A 21,777-nucleotide genomic window follows, 5' to 3' on the forward strand; every position below is an offset into this window, starting at 1 on the left:
AACAGTATGGAGGTTCCTTAAAAAACTAAAAATAGAATTACCATATGACCCAGCAATCCCACTACTGGGCATATACCCAGAGAAAACCATAATTCAAAAACACACATGCAGCCCAATGTTCATTGCAGCACTATTTACAATAGCCAGGTCATGGAAGCAACCTAAATACCCATCAACAGACAAATGGATAAAGAAGATGTGGTACATATATACAATGGAATATTGCTCAGCCATAAAAAGGAATGAAATTGGGTCATTTGTAGAGATGTGGATGGATCTAGAGACTGTCATACAGAGTGAAGTAAATCAGAAAGAGAAAAACAAATATCGTATATTAACGCATATATGTGGAACCTAGGAAAATGGTACAGATGAACCGGTTTGCAGGGCAGAAATAAGAGACATAGATGTAGAGAACAAACGTATGGACACCAAGGGGAGAAAGTGGCGGGGGTGGTGGTGGTGGTGGTGGTGGTATGAATTGGGAGATTGGGATTGACATGTATACACTAATATGTATAAAATGTATAACTAATAAGAACCTGCTGTATAAAAAAATAAATAAAATTAAATTAAAAAAAATGATGGTTAATGATTATAAAATTCACAGAATAAAATAAAAATTGACGAGTTTATCTTGATATAAATCAATAAATTGATTAAAAAAATAAATGGGGGGAGAAGCAAAAAGTTTGCCCATACAGTAGGAAGGCAAATAAAAAAATGTATTAGGAATGATAATGATGGAATTAGAAATTTGGCAACTACTATACTAATAACTGTTTCAAGCAAGAATTATCAATGAATGTTAAAACTTGTGATCTCTCCACAAGATATTTATTAATTACAAAGAGCAAAATGGTTACTGACACTGAATAAACCTGGCAGATACCACCTTAATTAATCAAGTGAACAAAACTGCTATCACCTATACAGGTGTCACATGTCTTCTGATGTGATGCATTGAGAAGGACAGAACATGAATTCTGTAGTACTCCTGCCAAAAATGCATAACCTGAATCTAATCAAGAAGAGACATCAGACAAACTCAAATCGAGGGATATTTTACAAAATGCCATAAAAATGGCAAGGTCATATGAAACAAAGACTGAGAAATGGTTCCCGATTAAAGAATATTAAAGAGATTTGACACTAATTATAATGTGTGATCCTGCACTGAATCCTGGGCCAGAAAAAAAAATTGATTTTCTTTTTCTATAAAGAATATTTAGTGGGACAATTGGCAAAATTTGAATAAGGTCATAGATTAAGTCACAGTACTGTATCAATATTAGTTTCTGAGTTTGATAATTGTACTGTGATATTTGTACTTTTTTTTTTTTTTTTTGCCCCACCGTGGGGCATTTGGGATCTTAGCTCCCCAACCAGGGATCGGGCTGTGCGACCTGCATTGGGGGTGCAGAGTCTTAACCATTGGACCGCCAAGGAAGTCCCGGTATTTGTACTATTTTGAGGAAATATACTGAAAAATATTTAGGGATAAATGGATCAGAAAATAATTACAGTAGTTTCTTTAAATATCTATATTTATATCTACCTCTCTGTAGAGACAGAAGAAAGAGTGAGAATGAGAGCACGTGTGCACACAAGAAAGAGAGAGAATAAAGCAAATGTGGTTAGATACGGGTGAAAGATATATGGGATTTTTTTGTAGTATTTTTGCAACTTTTCTTTAAATATGAAATTATTTTTTTAAAAAGTTAAAAAAACCCCACAAACATATAACATTTTGTACTATTTCCTTATAAATATATTTATATATTTTACAAATATATAAAAACATAATTGGGATCATACAATGATCTTTTTTACTTAACACAATTTGATATTGAATCATGAGCAGTATTCAATGTCTTTTAAAATTCTTTAAAATGCAATTAATAGATGTACAATATTTCTTTGTGTGGAGGTGCTGTAATTCATTTAAGGCTTTCCTTACATTTTTATGTTATAAATCTATAGTAAAATATATAATAAACATCTTTTTGCACATATCTTTCTTCATATATTTGATTACTTCCTTATGCTTCATTCCTAAAATGTGAATTGTTTTGTTCCTTTTGAAATGACTCAAGTGACCTAACAAACTCCCAAACATCCCCAATTTCCTTTCTAAGTTTGTGTTGCTTTACTGACTTCTGGCTTGCTCTAGGGCTCTCCTGTTTGGTAACAGGTAACTGTGAATTTTGGGTTTGATTCCTGGCTATGATTAGTCAGAGGGGTGGGGGAGACCATAGCTGGCAGCGGCAGGCTGGGGTCAATTCTGGGCTGCAGGGCAACCGCCTGTTGAAGGGGCATCTTACTCTTTGGTGGACCCTGGAAGTTAACAGGTAAGGCCTAAAAAGTAACTGAGTGGGTGGGATGGACTAGCCTGATGCACATCACACTAAGCCACAGCTTTGTTCAGCTTAACATCCCCTGAGGTGTACTCTTTGCTGAGACTGGTTGTGGGCACACAGAGATGAATCAAACATTTACAATCTGATAGGGGAGACATACAAGCAAACACATACTGACAGTGTAGTATTGAGTACTTATAAATTGGGAAGCACAAGGATTATTTGGGAGCATGGAAGAGGTTTTGCGCTTTCTTTTAAACCAACTTTTATACAGTATATACTCCTTTTTTTTTTTTTTTGTGGTATGCGGGCCTCTCACTGTTGTGGCCTCTCCCGTTGCGGAGCCCAGGCTCCGGACGTGCAGGCTCAGCGGCCATGGCTCATGGGCCTAGCCGCTCTGCAGAACGTGGGATCTTCCCAGACCGAGGCACGAACCCATGTCCCCTGCATCGGCAGGCAGACTCCCAAACACTGCGCCACTAGGGAAGCCCCCCTTCTTTCTTTTCATTCAGTGCATCTATAGAAGTGGAGTTGGAGAGAAGGAAAGAAATTCAATAAAAGCAAGAAGTAGAATTTATCAGGTTTAGTGACCAGTTGTCCAGGACAGAGACACAAGAGTTAAGGATGATTCCTATGCCATTCACCAAGCCAGAAAATGAGTATCATTTTGGTCTGAATATTTTTTTCCCAGCTATAATTGACAAATAAAAGGCCTGAATTTTAAAGAACAAATTTTAAGGAGCAAAGAAAATTTTGTTTGGGGTGCTACACTTTAAAGTCATTTGAAGAAACCATTCTTAGAATACTGGCTTTCTATAGTACGTATATGGTATAAAAGCAAAAGTAGGTTTACCAGGTTGGGAATAAGGAGATATTTTAGAGTCACTGAATAGAAGTGGAAATCAATGCAAAACTGAGGGTAGCGTAACCAAGTCAATTGACAGCAGGTCAAGGTAGATTAAAATGAAAGAGATTTACAGTAGGGGAGAAGAGAACAGATGAAAGACATCTCAGGGAGCAGATTGGGTAGGAAGAGTCAAAACAACAGAATAAAATCGTGGATGAAAAGATTTAAAGTGGACTACTATAATCAGGGAAGTGGTTGTGATGATAAAGGCAGCCTCTTTGAGCAACATAATTTGAATAGAAGGAGGGAAAGCGGGAAGCAAGAGGAAACTGGTCCTGGAAACAAATGAATCATCTTCACGTAGTAGCTACACCCTGGGTAGCATGATTATTCATAAACAAATGCAGATTTCCTATGGTGATAGTGAACTAGGCTTGGAAAGCACAGTGCTAATGTTAGGTTGCCATATTAATCTCAACTAAAGGGCCCATTTCTCTAGATTGAAATTTTTTTAGCAACAGTAACTTAGTCTTATAGTATTTTCTGAATACTGAAGAAAGGACTGTTAGGGCATCAGATGGGAGACTGAAGGAATCTCAGGGTCTACTTCCAGCTTTTCCTTACGTTGGATGCATTTCACATGTAGAATGGTGGTAGTATACTACTTAATTCACAGCGCTGTTGTGAGGATGAGTCACAGTTTCCTTCTGAGCCCCAGTTTCTCGTTATAAAAAGGGGATAGTGACTTTTTTGCGATGTGACTCAGAAGTAGGTGGTGAAGGTACACACAGGAACAGCTTTCATTGATTGGAAGCGAGCTGTTAGGTTATATTTTCTCTAAGGTGGCTGCTCAATTATTATTTGAAAATTCCCAGAGACCTTATATAACTTTCTCATTAAGATTTATTATTATTAGGACATAACCTAAGGTAAGGTGAAATTGCCTTATAATTCTTTTTTATACAGAAAAGTATACTGGTTCTATCCTGATATCTGCCATGCAACAGAATGTCATAGGATCCAGTATACTAGGCTGTATTATTCTTCAGTGGAGGGATGTTACATAAATCCATTAGTGAAATTTAGGGAGATTTTACCCAGACCAAGAATAATGACAAATGATGCACCCATCTTTCGATAGGAACGAACACACACACACACACACACACACACACACACACACACACACACACACAGATTGCGAGAGAAAGAAAAAGATGAGAACAACCTTGAATCTAAGAAAGACTGAGAGAGTGTTTTGGAACCAACGATAATAGGAACTAACATTTATTGAGTACCTTCCATGGGCCAGTTCCTTTACATAAATTATCTTAACAACCAGTAAGGTAGGCATCAGAAAACCAAGGTTCCGAAATATTATATAACTTGCCCAGGGTCATAAAGTTACACACCACAGAGCTGGAATTGGTTGTATCAGGATCTGTCTGCCACCAAAGTCCCTGCTCATTCTACTATACCACTTTGTGATAAAATAACGTATACTATTTGTAAAAGTATGGGACCACAGGATTTGAAGAGTTACTCTCTTTCCCTATTTTCCCTCTGACAGTCTTGTTTCTTTTGTTTTTGCTTCTGATTTTGCAGCCTAGAGTTTGAGTGGGATGGAATATGGGGTATCTGTAAACAGAAGGATTCCACAGCCCCAGCTATATAACGATTTCCTTCCTTCAGAGCCTTACGAGGGATTTGGCAGGGGTTGGGGGTGGAAGAGTAGAGATGGGGGTGGGGGAGTGGGTTAGTTCGAAGAGATGGTTGTTCTTCTCTTACCTTTAAGTTATTTATGAATTTCAGGACAACTCGTTGGCTATTGTCTTCTCTTCCTCAGCATGTTATTATTATTTTTCTATTTTGGGGGAGGTTGGGGGTTAAGGGTTTGGTATCCGTAGGATAAATTCCTCAAATGCTCTGCCACAAGATCCAAAAAAAATTAAGGTCAAAGACAATTCCTTCAACTGTTTCGGGAGAGGATTGGGGGAGGGGGGGAAGGTTGGTTCTGGGTCACTCTTCTTGCATCCAGACACACTGAAGGGATTAGGAGGGATCCCCCTTGAATCATGAGAGATGAAAACGAGGAGATTCCCTCACACTCCTGCTCTCGGGTGAAGGTCCGAGTGACGGGAACGTTAACGTACCTTCTGGAGAGAAAGAAAAGGTGCAAAGGTTCTCAGGGCCTGAGGACTGGGGAGAGGGGAGGGGACCCACCAAGGTCGGTGGGGACCGAGGGGCTTCCGGCTCCCGGGAGGCGTCGTCGGGGGCGGGCTGGGGGCCCGAGGGCTGCGCAGGGAACACGGGGCCCCGCCAACGGCAGGCCGCGCTCCCTCGCGTTCCCTGCAGCTCGTGCCCGGGCGGCCGCCGCAGTCCCCGCGCCGTAGCCGGGCGTGGGGTCCAGGGGGCGCTGTGGCCCAGCGGCGCCGGCGGCAGGAGCGGCCACGGCGACGCTGGAGGCTTCGCGGAGGATCCCCGCTTGCAGCACCTCGGTTGTCCCGCCGCAGCCTTGCGCCCCCGGCCCGGCTCAGCGGCGCTCCTGCGGGATCCGCGTGGCTGCGGCGGCCCGGGAGCCCGATGCGGCTCGGCGGGCGCTGGGCCTCAGCAGCAGCGGCAACCACAGCTCCTTCAGGAGTGGGAGGCTTCGCGGCGGCGCCTGGGGCCGGGCCGGTGCCCTCCGGAGGAGGCTGTCTGCTCAGGGACGACCCCCACGGCCATGCTGAGGCGGCGGCGGCCGCTGCTCGAGGTGAGTGTGGCGCGGCGCGGCGCGGTCCCGTGCTCGCTGGCCTTCGGCCGCCCGGGAGGGTCCTGGGCAAGCCCTCGGGCCGGGCGGACGGGGCGTCCTGCCGCTGCGGCCGCCTCCCCCACCCCGCGGCTAGGGGGGCCTCAGCCCTTCTTTCTCGCGTCCCCCGGGAGGCCGGAGGCGCGTGGGGGGCGACTAGGCCCCGCGTCGCTGGGAAGCCCTCGCCCCGGCCTGGGCTGCGGGGCAGCCGGGTGTGTGGAGCGGGGGACTGGCAGGGTAGTTGGCACCCTTCGGGTTGGCCCCGGCGCCGGGCCGAGCGCAGCCTCTTACCCTGGGCCCCGCACGTACATCCCGGAGGCAGGCAGAGGACGCCTGTTTGCGAACAGCCTGCGCTTTTCCGCGCCCCATGCTGAGTCCCGCAGAGTCCCGGGGGGAGGGGCGGGAGGGCAGGGAGAGAGAGACAGAGCAGAAAGTGCGGGGCCCTGAAAGCCCTAGGAACTCCTGGAGTGTCATTCACCCACCTAACTGGGCTGAAAACAACCGTTTGCGTCTTATTTGAGGTGAAATTTCATCACCTACCGGTAGCTCATCTTTGCCTTCTTCTGTTACATTTTGCTTCTAAGCGTGGTTTGCCTTGGAGAAAGCCCCCTCCCAGCTTTGCGATGTTAAGTTTCCTAGATAAATACAATTAGAAAAATATCTTAAAAAAACAAAACAAAACACCAAAGGTCTGGTCCCCCGCCCCGCCATGAGAGAGTGTAAATATTTTAATGCCTCAGTCCTCGTTACAAGATTGTCTCCCTAAATAGATCCATAGGATAGATGACAAGAGGATTTTAAAAAGTCATGCTAATAACAGATACCTGATAGAAATAGGACATATTCTAAATTTTAGTAGTTAAGTGATTTGTTCTGGTATTAATTTTAAAAAAGTTAGTGATTACAGTTGGTACCATAAGTCAGATATTTGGGTGTTTGTAGTTTACGATAAATGTGGTTCAGGTTATTCTTGTTTCCCATTATGTATGTGAAGGTTGTGGGATTAATAAATACTTATAAAACTTTTATAATCCTGAAAAAAAATATGCTTATTGTAGAAAGTTCAGAAAGTACAGAGAGGTACTATGCCAACCCTCAGTAAATGTTCAATAATGGGGGAAAAGTCACCCATAATCTCAGAACATTTTGGTGGTCATTTAAACTTTAAAATGGGCTTGTATTGTTGGTGATTAAGTTATTATCTCTGCATTAGGTTCAAAGTTAACTGTTCCATTTTACTGTTGAACATCCAGTCATTTGTATAAGACCTATAAAAATGTTTTACAAAATACATTGCAGTCATAGTTGAATTCATCAATTAAAACAGAATAACATGGGTAACTACCTAAAAGACCCCTGATTTACCTTCTGTGCAGCATGTGAAGCTCCAGGTCTAGGGAGGTTTTGTGTATTAAGCGTTTTTTGGGGACCTGTCCTATTCGATGCCATAGCCTTGAATTGTTTTTGTAAGATTTTTGCTTAAATATTTATAACTGTAAAAAATTGGCTCCATTAAAAAATTTGGGGGAGGTAGATGAATTTAGGTTTAAAAAAATCTAATTCAGTTCTTAGTGTGTCCCTAAAGACTACAAACATTAGAATCAGCTGAGAGTGCTTATTAAAATATGCAAATTCCTGGCCACTTGAATCAGTATTTCTAGAGATGGTGGTGGCCCAAGGAGCTTCACTTTTATCAAGCTCCCCAGTTATTAGTCCTACTAAAGTTTGAGAATCACTGGTAATAAGTTTAGTTAATTAACCTTGTCAAGCTGAGTGAAAGTATCTGTTTTCTAGCAAGGCTATAAATCTTAAGCAATACAGTCATTTCTCATAGTGACAGATAATGGTGGTAATCTTAGAAAAATCATATTTCTAGGGACAGCTGATTCAACCAACAAACATTTATTGAGAGCCTTTTCTGGTAGCTGTGGTGTTACAGAAGGATACCTGACCACTTACCTTGGCTCTTAATCTTGGACTTCAATGTCACTGTCTGTAAACTGCAGATAGTTATCATACTTATCTTGCAAGCCTTTTAGGGTAAATACATCTGAAAAAGCTTTGTAATCGGTGAAAGATCTTTATAAAATTTTAGCTGTTAATATTAAGTGCCAGGTCCTGTCCTTGGTGTTCTGAGAAACACAAAAATGACTAAGGTGTGTGCTAGCAGCTAGCTAATTGTAGAAGCAGGACATGTTTAATTGTTTTTTTAAATAAATTTATTTATTTTATTTATTTATTTTTGGCTGCGTTAGGTCTTTGTTGCTGTGCGTGGCCTTTCTCTAGTCGTGGCGAGCGGGGGCTACTCTTCGTTGTGGTGCGCGGGCCTCTCATTGTCATGACTTCTCTTGTTGTGGAGCACGGGCTGTAGCCGCACGGGCTTCAGTAGTTGTAGCACATAGGCTCAGTAGTTGTGGCTCGCGGGCTCTAGAGCACAGGCTCAGTAGTTGTGGTGCACGGCCTTAATTGCTCCATGGCATGTGGGATCTTCCCGGACCAAGGCTCGAACCCGGGTCCCTTGCATTGGCAGGCAGATTCTTAACCACTGCGCCACTAGGGAAGTCCTAATGAACTGTTATAAGGCAGAGTCAGATAAGTGTTGTAATTGAGTGGAACATGCTGGATCTCTATTTAAGGCTTCTATGTTTAATCCAGTAGCTTGCACTTTAAGAATATTAATAATTTTTATGTATGGTCATTCCTTTTTCTTCTAATTCCTGATTCAGTGTTTTATTCTTTAAGGAGAAAATTGTATATGTTGCCTGGTGAGCAATAGTTTTATGTTAACTCCTTGAGAAAGACGGTGTGAGTGGAGATGATCCCATTTCTTCCTGTTACATTCCATTCAGTAAACTTTTATTTGGCACCTGTTATGTGCTGGCCGCAGACTAGTTGCAGGGCACAAAGCTTCTTTAAAAGATAACTGCTTGGGGCTTCCCTGGTGCCGCAGTGGTTGAGAGTCCACCTGCCGAGAACCCCGGTCCGGGAAGATCCCACATGCCGCGGAGCGGCTGGGCCCGTGAGCCATGGCCGCTGAGCCTGCGCGTCCGGAGCCTGTGCTCCGCGGCGGGAGAGGCCACAACAGTGAGAGGCTCGCGTACCGCAAAAAAAAAAAAAAAAAAAAAAAAAAAAAGATAGGGCCTCCCTGGTGGCGCAAGTGGTTGAGAGTCCGCCTGCCGATGCAGGGGATACGGGTTCGTGCCCCGGTCTGGGAGGATCCCATATGCCGCGGAGCGGCTGGGCCCGTGAGCCATGGCCGCTGAGCCTGCGCGTCCGGAGCCTGCGCGTCCGGAGCCTGTGCTCCGCGACGGGGGAGGCCACAACAGTGAGAGGCCCGCATACCGCAAAAGGAAAAAAAAAAAAAAAAAAAAAAAAAGATAACTGCTTGGATTTTTAACTTAAATTCTCATGTTGCTAAAGGGATGGTGTGTGTGGTGTGTTTTGTGGTTGTTAATTGCATGATGTGGTGCAGAATATGGAGTCAGATGTGAGTACGAATCCTTACTGCAATCTTACTGCACTCTTATAGCAATGTGACATTTAGATCCTGAGTTTCTACTTATGTGCTATTGGAGTAATGGTACCCCTCAGTAGTCAGGGCAGTAGAACAGGTTACATGAGATAAAAGTAATCAAAAGCAGTTAACTCAGTGTCTGTCACATAGAAGGTGCTCAATAAATGCTCAATTCCATTCCTCCTTTTGGAGAAAACAAAAACAAAAACCAGGCATTGGAATTTCTGTGTGACTTAAAACTTGGTAGCTTTAATTTTTTAGAGAATGAGTTTACTTTTGGAATTTTTTGAAATTTTTGATAGAAAACAGTTTTGATCTTAACTATTACACATATTTTCCATTTCATTTTTAGCAAATAAATTAGCTCTTCCCTGTGTCTAGCTAATAAATTAGCCGTTCTCTGTGAAAATATATTTGTTACATTTTCAGATTTTTATTCATTTTTCAATTATTCATTTTCAGTTTTACGTGATCTTTGTTTTTACTTGTGTGTACCTAACTTGCATTATATAGAACAACATTCTTAGTATATAATAATCAGTGAAAGATACATAGTTGCAGTTACCAAATAGAAATAGTTCATATACTTAGTTTTCAAAAAGCAGTATCAATTTATTAAACTTACATTATTTAAGAATTGAAGAATCTTCAAAACATCAACTTTTCCTTACAAAACTGCAGTAGATTAGAACTAGATTTTTATAACCTGTCAGATATGGGGTCCAGTCTTTTCTTATAACCTGTATAACTCTGGACAAGTTTCTTACCCCCTTTAAGCCTCAATTTATTCTCCTATAAAACGAAGCTGATAATACCCATCTTATAGGATTATTGCGAGGATTAAATGCTATAATGTGTAAGTCACAGATGTAATTCAGTCCCATGAGTCCTGGTAAATCAGTGTTAACCTTGAAGTGGAAAATATACTTCTTGTTTACTTCTGTTTGAAAGAGCTTGAAAGGTCATTATTTATGGAGTTTACTACCAAGAATATAAAATCAGTATGATCAATTTGTAAGTATTAGAGACTGCTAAATTAAGGAGAAACCAAGGTATCAGTATTAGTATTTTAACTGTGTAGTTAGTAGAATGTCTTCCACTTTATAATACTCCGTAGGTTTTATTTAATAAAATAATTTAAATGTTATTTATAAAATATTTCCTGTTAAAATTTTTCTTTTGAATTATTATAAATAGCCCATTCACAGAACTGAACTATTAGAAAAATTAAAACAGTATATACTGTTTTGTATTTACGAAGTACTTTTTGAGAGCCTTTAATAAAATACGGTAAAGATGAGGAAATTTCTTTGGACACACTGAAATCAAGAAAAAGGCATTGAATTCATATTGGGCAAGGGAGGCTTAATGCATGTTGATGAGGCTGTTGAGGTGTTCAGGATTTTATATTACAGAACTCTTTGTAAAAATCCTAAATTTTTTTCTGTAAATTATCTTTTAGTTTAAATTTCTTACATTTGTTTATTTAAGCTTAAAAATGCTTTTGCGGCCCTAGCTTTTGACTATAATAGTTTCTTTAGTTGATAATTCTGTAGTGAGTTATCACCTTTTCAACTTTCTGGTTGTTTATGATAATACATCCTCAAGGATATGTGACTTAATATCAATGATGGTAGTTCTGTTGCATTTTTAAAAATACAGAAGTAGTAAATTCATGCCTTAGATTAAAAAAATTAAATGGAAATTTGTTAAAAATTCTTTATTCTTTTTTATTTTGGCTGCATTGGGTCTTCGTTGCTGTGTGCGGGCTTTCTCTAGTTGCTTTGAGCAGGAGCTACTCTTTGTTGCAGGGCATGGGCTTCTCATTGCCGTGGCTTCTCTTTGTTGCAAGACATGGGCTCTAGGTGTGCGGGCTTCAGTAGTTGCAGCATGTGGGCTTCAGTAGTTGTGGCCCTTGGGCTCTGGAGCGCAGGCTCAGTAGTTGTGGCACACGGGCTTAGTTGCTCCATGGCATGTGGAATCTTCCCGTACCAGGGATTGAACCCATGTCCTCTGCATTAGCAGGCAGATTCTTAACCATGGCGCCACCAGGGAAGTCCCAAAATTCTTTATTCTTATATGTAGTATAGTCCCCTATTGTTTGTTTCCATTCAAAGTATTAAAGCTTTTCTATGAGGTTTTATAGGACATAGTTCAGAGTCAGCAATAATGACTTGCTAATGTTTCTAAAGCTTTTTCAAACTAGTTAGGAAATTCTGCAGGGAACCATTATTTGAGTAAACAGAGTGCATTTGGGGCCTTCATTCTACATACAGTGGATCAGCCACAGTGTTTTCCCATTTGATTATGATCACTTTTAGATCTTTTAATGCTGATTTTGAACTGAGTGGGCTGAAAGTTATACAAGATTGTATAACTGGTTTGTTACACAATCTTATAGTTGCTTTGGATGCCGTAATTTCTGTATAAAGCTATAAAAAACAGCAGTTCTGGAGTCTTTTTGCTGGTATTAATGAAGAGGTAAGCATTTCTGTTTGTAACAGTTCTCTTCTAACCTCTCATGGTAGTTTATCTACCAGAATTTGTTTTATTAAAATGAAGAAAGAGTAAATCATATGTTATTATTATTATTTCAAAACACAACAGAGCCTATCTCAGAATTCTGTTTATTAAAATAAAGAACGAGCAGTATCAAAATTTTGTGAAAATATTCCATCAAGGTTTATGTAATTTTTAGTCTCCGTTTTTCATTTTCAATTGAATGAGAGAAACAACCTCTAAAAAGTAATTGAAGTAAAACACTTCCAGTTTGAGAAAAAATTTAAAACTTCAGAATACATCATCTAGACCTCTTTGTAATTCTGGTGATGTAATAGCTGCCAAAGTTTTTTGTTTTTGTTGTTTAAAAAAATTAGTAGCTAAAGTAAATTATTTTTGAGATTGTTGTGAGGTCACTCTTGGAAATTTCTGCTCAATGGTTAAAAAACAAGGTTAAGATTCTTTATTCTGGCACAGCTCTTCATGGTCTGGTTCCAACCTAATCCATGGGGTCTACTATTCATTGGCCAATGAGTATTGTATCATATTATGCCTATAATAAACCTGTAGCTTGCCTGGGAATTTTATAAAATGTGTGTGGCTAAAATGGGAAGTAAAATATAAAATGTAGCTGCGTGCCCCATTATCCAGTCCTCCCAAGATTCCAGGTTTACAACATTTTCCTTGATTTCTTTTGCCTTTTATTGCTTATTTGTGTAATGTAAAAGTTTTGTCAACGGTGTGCTATCTTTCTGGTAGGTGTTTCATGTCTGTTATTTATAATTCTTAAAATGATCCTATAATACCCATGGTATCATGGATGTTCTACAGCTGAAGGAACTGAAGCTTGGAGAGTTTTATTGACTTTCCTAAGCCCACATCCATGATTCAAACCATATAACTCTGACTACAAACTCCACACTCTTTTTCATCATGTGAACTTCCCCATGTGTTCTGTATTTGTTTTCTTATAAGATTTTCCATAGTGCTTTAGGAAGTATTCAAATTAGAAGAGCACAACTTTAGCTGATTTGCCTTTGATGTATGCTATTGGCATGTAGCAATTTGCATATAAAAAAAGATGTGTATGTGCATGTATTTTGGGAATTTCTGCTTTCATATACTTATTTTTGAAGTAGATAAATGCCTGCTTTGTGATTATTATATAAGTATACTGACTGATCTCTGGACCTCATTTTTCTGATCTGAAAATGAGTGGTGGGCTAGATGTTAAGGCCCTTTCCACGTTTAATATTCTATTCAATATTTCTAAAGAAGAGCTCAATGAAAAGATAGATGGCATGTGGACAACTCTAGGCAATGGTGAGTAAATGTCATTAATGAAGTAACAGCATTGGGGGGCAGTGGGCTGTGGGTAGTGGCTGAGGAAGATGGGAGAATGAAGACCAAGGGATTGTAATTTACATAAAAGTTTTCCCTGTAATGAATAAGGAGAAAATATTTCTGAATAAAAACACAAAAACTCTGGAAATAAGCTGGATGAATACTTTGTGACTGAGGCCTTTTCCCTCTCTACCTGTTATTCCCTTTCTTCTGCCCTTTCTTGTGATGTGTTTATGTTTGTGAAAAATGCATATAGAGCTGTGTTATATGAAAATAACCAGATCACCAGTAGCACACTTGAAATAATTAAAGCTTTCATATTGCTCATAAAGTGGGAATTCAGTAATTAAAATGTGGACCCATTGTTGTAGATCTTAAGAGAATTTGTTGAGAAAGCAAAGGAGGGCATGTTTTGCATTCAAAAAGAATAAAATGCATTTTAGTGACAAAACTTTTATATAGCCTACCCACCCTGGAGGTATTAGAGATGCTAAGATTGACGTGTAGGTAATCAGGTGATGTTTTGACTGGTTGGAAAATTGTTACCCAGCTAGAAAATTGTCATACTTTTCCTTGTTAGCTTTTTCTGCAGTCCTTGGATCAGTGAATCTTGACTTAGCAAAGAAATCATCCTCGACCAGGAGCAAGGATGTGTTCTTTAGTCAGATACAATAAATTTGGGTTTTTTTTTTTTTTAGCATACTAGATCCCTCAAGATAGAGATTTGTAACTGCACATTAGTATTTTAAAAACTGAGGAGTAAAAGTAAAGAAATTTGTTTCACTTTATTTAGCAGTATATTACCCAGACTAATTGGCCGTGGAACCCTTTTTATCCACATAATAGTAGTACAGCTTTTACTGATCTAGGTCAACTTTTATCTGTTTTATAAAGCCTCACCCTCACAATATCCATGGTTATTTGAACCCTCTGGCGATCAGCCCTGATTACTTCCTGAAGGACTTCATTCTGTTGTTGGTTACTGCTGATTATTAGAAAATTTCTTTTGTATTTAACCAAAGATCTGCTTTTCTTTAACATCTATCCTTTTGTTGTTTTCTTCTATAAAATTATAGAATGAGTACTCATTTTAATATCTGAAGCTGACAAGATAATATCTTGTCTTCCCTGACATAGTAATGAAAAGCTCAGACTTTGGAGTTAGACTGCCTGGGTTCAAATTTTAGTTTCACTGCTTTTGCCTTGTGATCTTGGGCAAGTTAATTAACGTCTCTGTGCCTCAGTTTCCTCATCTGTAAAAGGAGAATAACAGTAGTACTTTAGTGGACTAAATGAGATGATCCGTACAAAGGGTTAATTACAAGGGGCTTCCCTGGTGGGGCAGTGGTTGAGAATCTGCCTGCTAATGCAGGGGACACGGGTTAGAGCCCTGGTCTGGGAGGATCCCACATGCCGCGGAGCAACTAGGCCCCTGAGCCACAACTACTGAGCCTGCGCGTCTGGAGCCTGTGCTCCGCAACAAGAGAGGCCGCAATAGTGAGAGGCCCGCGCAGCGCGATGAAGAGTGGCCCCCGCTTGCCGCAACTAGAGAAAGCCCTCACACAGAAACGAAGACCCAACACAGCAAAAATAAATAAATTAATTTAAAAAAAGTTAATTACAAAGTGTGTTTGGTTTGGTCCTTTGGGAAGCATTGATATTTTTCTTTTGGCTGTGTTCGGTCTTCGTTGCTGTGCGCGGGCTTTCTCTACTTGCGGCGAGCGGGGGCCACTCCTCGTTGCAGTGCACGGGCTTCTTATTGCGGTGGTCTCTCGTTGCAGAGCGTGGGCTCTAGGCACGCGGGCTTCAGTAGTTGTGGTGTGCGGGCTTAGTTGCTCCGCGCCATGTGGGATCTTCCCGGACCAGGGCTCTGAACCTGGCTCCCCTGCATTGGCAGGCAGATTCTCAACCACTGTGCCACCAGGGAGGTACCCCTGGGAAGCACTGAGATGGAGTTACTAGTGCAAGGGATTTTTATGGGGGTAGGTAATAGAATACCTGTGAAGGGAAAGGGAGAGGAAGCTGAACTGACCAAGGAGAACCTCAGTCTGTGATGCAGATCTGGAAAAAAAATCTTGGACAACCCAATAAGAAGCTCCAGAGCAAAAACTGCGTGTTAGAGGAGTCCTGCATTAGGAAGAAATGGCCAGCTTCTAGAAAATCCACTGTGTTTAGTCACTGGCTAGGAGCTGCCCAAGGAGAGTGTGGACTCCCCTGGAAAGCTGAGATGAATTCTTATATGCTGCAGCTGGAGGCTACTAGCTAACTGTATTCCTTGCACCTGAATGCAGGTTCTTTTTTGAAGGGAGATCCAAGTGATTGCCACAGTCCCTTTCTTATGCTGTGTGGATCTGTGTCTCTAAACATTTTCTGAGAGCAGCTCCTCCATTTCCATGGACCTCTCTTCCTAATGGGAAAGTTAAAAGTAGGATAGTGAGACAGGCTTCAGCCTCCATCTCTGTAGCTGGTCTCCAGGTCACAGTGGTTCTCTTTGTCTCCTCCACTATCCAGCCTGAATTCTTGCCATTAGCTGTAATTTCTGAAGTTCTTGGTGGTTTGTCTAGTGGTATGACCCAACCCTCATTTTTTATTTAAAATTTTATTTTTGGCTGCGTTGGGTCTTTGTTGCTGCATGTGGGTTTTCTCTAGTTGCAGTGAGCGGGGGCTACTCTTTGCTGCGGTGACGGGCTTCTCATTGTGGTGACTTCTCTTGCTGCGGAGCACGGTCTCTAGGCAAGCGGGCTTCAGTAGTTGTGTCAGGCAGGCTCTAGAGTGCCGGCTCAGTAATTGTGGTGTCCGGGCTTAGTTGCTCCATGGCATGTGGGATCTTCCTGGACCAGGGCTCGAACCCATGTCCCCTGTATTGGCAGGCAGATTCTTAACCATTGCGCCACCAGGGAAACCCCAGCCCTCATTTCTGAGGGGTCTGAGAACAATGCTTTTCTCAGGCTGGAGTGGTTGCATTTGTCTGTTCACAGTCACAATTGGGCAGGGGAGTATCAAGTGGTACCCAAATGGATCATCTGAATTCCAGATGTACTCCTTGATCCCATTATGTAACAGCAGCCCTACTTCACCTGAGGATGAGGTTTAATTAGCCTCATTGTGGTGATTCTACTTCTTGTCTCCTGGTCGTGGGATACAGAGTCCCAAATTCCTAGGCTGCAGCTGTAATTTATATAGTTCAGTATGATCCTTGATATGTCTCCTGGTAAAAGTGTGCCTAGAACCTTTAACTTTTTTTTTTTAAACATCTTTATTGGAGTATAATTGCTTTACAATGTTGTGTTGGTTTCTTCTGTATAACAAAGAAAAGCAGCTCTATGTATACGTATATCCCCATATCCCCTAGCCAGTTGGTCAGCTTGAGGCATAGTGCTGTATTGGGGGCTCAGTGTCGCTCATTGGTTGGATGTTCAGAGTTGGCAGTAGCCTGATTGGGCCTTGGTAAGTGGGCATCCTTGCCTCCTTCTCTGCTTCCATCTTCATTTCTATTACAGTGGCTTCTTTGTTCATGTTCCCATCATGCCAGTTCTGGGTGGCTAATGTCAGCTGTCTGAGTCATTTTGTCTATTTGGTTGTTCATTGTCTCTTCTGCATTGGATGCTTTCTGATGGGCATTAACACGTGAAAAAGATTTTCACACTTTATGCTCACACCTGTATGTTCATTCATTTGCCTCCACTCATATCTTCTTGCATCCATTGTACAGTCTTTTTCCTTAAAGACTCCTAACCAGGTACTCAGTCCATTTGCCATTGCTCGTGAGTCTGTATATATTCTCATCTCAGGCCACATTTCTTTCTACACAAAGTACATCACTTGAAGCTCCATCTTAGGGAGACTTTTCCTTTCCACTGTCACGGTCACCCCTAAGTGTGGCTGTAATGAACCTGTTGTTTTTTTTCAGCTTACATTCACATACTGAGCTGACCTATTTATAAGCCAAACTTTGGCTTTTATGTCCTCCTTAACTTGGATGTATAGGATCCTCCAAACAACTATAGATGTGAGCTGAGGAAGGGTGCTGGCACAACTGTGGTAAGTGTCAGGAAAGTCTTGACTGCCTACTTACGTAGCTTACATGTGCCCTTTGGTTCTGCTTGGGTTTGATTTTTGATTTCCATCTCATAATGGATTGTTACCGAGCTCACTGGAGTTTATGACTTGGAGAGTCCTGTTGAGCCCAGCTCATTATGGGCAGTTCTGGACATATGGTGCCCAATGGTCAAGCGTTCTATCTCTTCCAGAGCCCAGTAGCACAGCAGGAGTTGTTTTTCTAATAGCATGACTTTTCTGCAGAACTCCAGGGGCCTGCATTGTAATTCTCCCACTTGGGCTTGCTATAAAGTCTGTACTGTGTCTTTCCCCACCATTTATACCTCCAATAGCATAGGAACTTCTTGCACTACAACCTGGACCTACTGCAGAGTTGTTTACTCCACTCAAAGCTGGCAGCCTTTCATATAACTCAGTACATGGGCCACAGCAGTGTATAGAATGTGTTGACTCTAGAATCTGAAGAAATCTAGCAGACCTTGTGCTTCCTTTTTTTTTTTTTAATAGTAGGGATGCAAGATGCAGCAGTTTGTCTTTTGCTTTAGAGGGAGTGTGTTGGCATAACCTTAACCACTGGATTCCTAAAACTTCACTGAAATGGCAGATCCCTGAATATTCATAGTTTTTCTCCCATCCTTTGGAGCACATATATCCTTCAGCGTGCTAGCCATCTCTTCATCATCTTGCACGATCAACATGATGTCACTGATTTACTAGATTAGTGTGCTATTCTGAGTTCAGATCTCTTCAGACTATTTTATGACAGAGTAGGACAATTAATATAGCCCTGAGGCAAAACTGAGTGTATACTGTTGTTGACTCCATGGGAAAGGAACTATTTCTGATTGGGATAGAAAAGAACACATTTGCCAAATCAGTGGCTGTATGCCATGTACCTGAGGCTATGTATATCTGCTGTAGCAAACATATTACATCCAGCATGGTAGCTATGGTCATGGCTGCTACTTGGTTGAACTGTGGTAGTCTTCAATCATTCTCTAGGATCCAGCTGGTTTCTACAGAGGACAGACTAGTGAATTAAACAAACATGTGAAAGGGACCACTACCCCTGCATCTTTGAGATCCTTAAGGGTGGCACTAATCTCTGCCATTCCTCTTACCTCCACCCCCGACACAATATTTTTTTGATTTATTGTTTTGGCCAAGGAGTGGGGAAACATTTTCAGGTCTCATTTGGCCTTTCAATTGCTAAGTATGCCAATCCCGTTTATGTATTCAGGGCCTGGGAAAATAAGTGCTGGGTGGGTCAGTGGACTGTGGACCTACCATAAGCTAGACTTTGGCCAGAACTCTATTTCTTACTTAGTTCCTATATTCCTTCCCCTGTAACTGGGCCATAATTATGTTCCACGTTTCTAGATATCAACGTTAACTCAGCCTCTGTGACCAGTAGTTCTTCAGATGTCTGGGTATTTTCCTTTCCCCACTATACCTATATAGTCACCTGAGTAAATAGTCATAGGTCCCTTTGGGGAAATATATATATATATATATATATATATATATATATATATATATATATATATATAAAATTTGTTGTTGGGTCCTTACTCCTGGGGACCCATCCATCTCTTTAAGTCCGTCGGTCTGGATCTGAAAACTGGCTCAGGTCCAGGAATTAGGCAAGGGATAGTAGCTTTTTATTGAGGCAACTACTCTCAGTCTCGTGCTTATCTCTTCTTGCCTTGCTTTGATTGTGTATATATTAATAAGCAGCACTGTTGTTGATTGCCTGTCTATTTTGCTCTAATGACACCAAGTTCTGTTAGCTCTCTCCCCGGCTCCCTGTGGGTCAAGCTTTATTGGCTGTCTCCTACCTTGCAAGTCATGATGATAGTGTGGTCCCTTAGCTTCTGTTATTTTGTTTGTTTTTAATAAACTTATTTACTTTATTTATTTTTGGCTGCATTGGGTCTTCATTGCTGCGTTCAGGCTTTCTCTAGTTGCGGCGAGCGGGGGCTACTCTTCGTTGCGGTGCACGGGCTTCTCATTGCGGTGGCTTCTCTTGTTGCAGATAATGGGCTCCAGGCACGCGGGCTTCAGTAGTTGTGTGTGGGCTTCCGTAGTTGTGGCACACGGGCTTAGTAGTTGTGGCTCGTGGGCTCTAGAGTGCAGGCTCAGTAATTGTGGCGCACGGGCTTAGTTGCTCCGCGGCATGTGGGATCTTCCCGTATCAGGGATTGAAACCATGTCCCCTGCATTGGCAGGCAGATTCTTAACCACTGCACCACCAGGGAAGTCCCTAGCTTCCTGTTTTAAGTGCTACCACCTGGCTGCTGTGGCTTCAGAGCCCCATCATTGCCATCATCAGTGAACCAATTTCTGTGACAGCCTCTACTATAGAGGAGAGCCACCACTTAAATTCTTAGTGATGCTAAGGTCTGTCTCACCAGTGTATTCCTGATGGCCTTGGTGTGTGGTGTGTCTAATCGGCCCTCTTATGGAACATAATTGTCTGGTGGGTCTTATGACCTCACATAATATATCCACTCCAGCGTTCCCCCTTTCCTGAGCTTTTAATCCCATTATCCTTTCTCTGCCATGGTAATTTAGGCATTTCAGCTTCATTCAGTGTGGGCTGTATTTTCCAGGCTTCTGGGAGTCACCCTAGCAGTGAGTTACAAAACCCTAAGTCCTTGGCACAGTGGTAATCCCCATATTCTGAGACAGTGGCCTTCCACCTCCCAACCAAACTTTACCTTATTCAGTAATGTTTTGGCCTCCTTGATTAAGTACTCTCAAAATCCAACACTGTGGGTATCCTTACTGATTCGGCTGGTATATGCTGGCTAATTTTTGCAGCAACTTTGGGGTGTTGTCTCTTTTCTCTTTTATCAGGCCCAAGATGTCCTTAACAGGATTAACATTAATTATTATCATGGCAACCAAGAGTGGAGGTGGGGGGCAGATCTTGAGGGGAGCTCTTGTTGCCTTGCAGGTGAGAGACCTCTGAAGTGTATTCATGCACAGTGGGAAGTGCCAACATCATCTCTGCAGACTCTGGGAGTGCAGAGAAGTCTGGAGAATCAAAATCTTTGGGGGCAACCATCTTAGTTGTCCCTACCCCATCTATCAGGCTTCCGTGTTTTCCAAACCAGGACCCTGACCTTAGTATAACAAACCTGCCCTGACTGAGCATTCAGTCATCTTTGAAGCATTTCTGCCTTTAACTATCTTTTTCTCCTCTTTCACTTTAAGTGATAAGGACTTGTTTGTGAGCTACCAGAGAGCCCTCTGGCTTTCACACTTAGTTTCCAATTGTTAGCTGCCCTTTCTAGGGAGTCAGTACAGCTGACAGCCAGCCATTCCATTGCTCTTATTTGTATTGTTCCCCTTACACTTTTCAGACATCACAGTCATTATACCACATGGCATGTTCCTCTTTGTTTTTAAAAAAATTAATCAATTAATTAATTAATTTTTGGCTGAGTCGGGTCATTGTTGCTGCGCATGGGCTTTCTCTAGTTGCAGAGAGCGGGGGCTCCTCGTCGTTGCAGTGCGTGGGCTTCTCATTGCTGTGGCTTCTCTTGTTGCAGAGCACGGGCTGTTCCTGTGCGGACTTCAGTTGCAGAGCACGGGCTGTTCCTGTGCAGGCTTCAGTAGTTGTGGCTTGCGAGCTCTAGAGCACAGGCTCAGTAGTTGTGGTGAACGGGCTTAGTTGCTCCACGGCATGTGGGATCTTCCCGGACCAGGGCTCGAACCCGTGTCCCCTGCATTGGCAGGCGGATTCTTAACCACTGCTCCACCAGGGAAGCCCACATGTTCCTCTTTGGAAGCATTATCCCAAGAAAGTTTTAGCACTTTTCCCAAGAAGGTTTTAGCATTTGGGCCACCATCTTGTTGCCCGGGGCTGTCTGTGCCTCACATACCACCCAGGATGAGATCCTATTGCCGGTGGGACAGTAAGTGATCTAGTTTCCAAACCGCATTCTTACTTTCTGCTTTCTCAGTCCATTTCTGGTACCCCCTGTGCCAATTTGAGTTCTTCTGGAAGCCGATATCAAGACACAGTTAGGAATACAAGAGGTATAAGGGGGATGGGGAGGATTCCTATGAAAGGAAAGGGGAGGAAACAGAATTGGCAGGGAGAGCCTCAGAGTGTGATTCAGGTCTGACAGAGTCTCAGACTCAGTGAGGGCTCCAGAGCAAAAATTCTTCATTTAGAGGGTCTGTATTTGACAGAAATGGCCAGGCCTTAGTGCCGTGATATGATCAGCTGCCCAGGAAGAGAGTAGTAGTCTCAGCTTGAGAGCTAGGGATCCTGAAGAGACTATAGCTGGAGGCCGCCAGCTGACTTCTAGGCTATGCTATCAATTATTGGAGGGTTGGAAGCATATCTTGTATT

The 21,777-nt window shown here is 42.1% G+C and overlaps 1 protein-coding gene and 1 long non-coding RNA gene across 2 annotated transcripts in view; one reads left to right on the plus strand and one right to left on the minus strand.

Annotated features, from left to right (window-relative positions):
* Nucleotides 1–1,961: 1,961 nt before the first annotated feature.
* On the minus strand, nt 1,962–6,354 carry LOC132483916 (uncharacterized). The gene is made up of 3 exons (XR_009531132.1): nt 6,287–6,354; nt 4,996–5,133; nt 1,962–2,877 (listed from the first exon to the last, which is right to left on the minus strand). It is a non-coding gene; the product is annotated as an uncharacterized LOC132483916 (long non-coding RNA).
* ZFYVE9 (zinc finger FYVE-type containing 9) overlaps nt 5,638–21,777 on the plus strand; it is a 192,808-nt gene continuing 176,668 nt past the window's right edge. Inside the window, exon 1 of the mRNA XM_060089797.1 lies at nt 5,638–5,959. The gene's annotated coding sequence lies outside the window, so the exon portion shown is untranslated. The remainder of the gene's footprint in view (nt 5,960–21,777) is intronic.

This window comes from Mesoplodon densirostris, chromosome 2 (assembly GCF_025265405.1).
Source record: "Mesoplodon densirostris isolate mMesDen1 chromosome 2, mMesDen1 primary haplotype, whole genome shotgun sequence".
NCBI classification, from domain to species: Eukaryota; Metazoa; Chordata; class Mammalia; order Artiodactyla; family Ziphiidae; genus Mesoplodon; species Mesoplodon densirostris.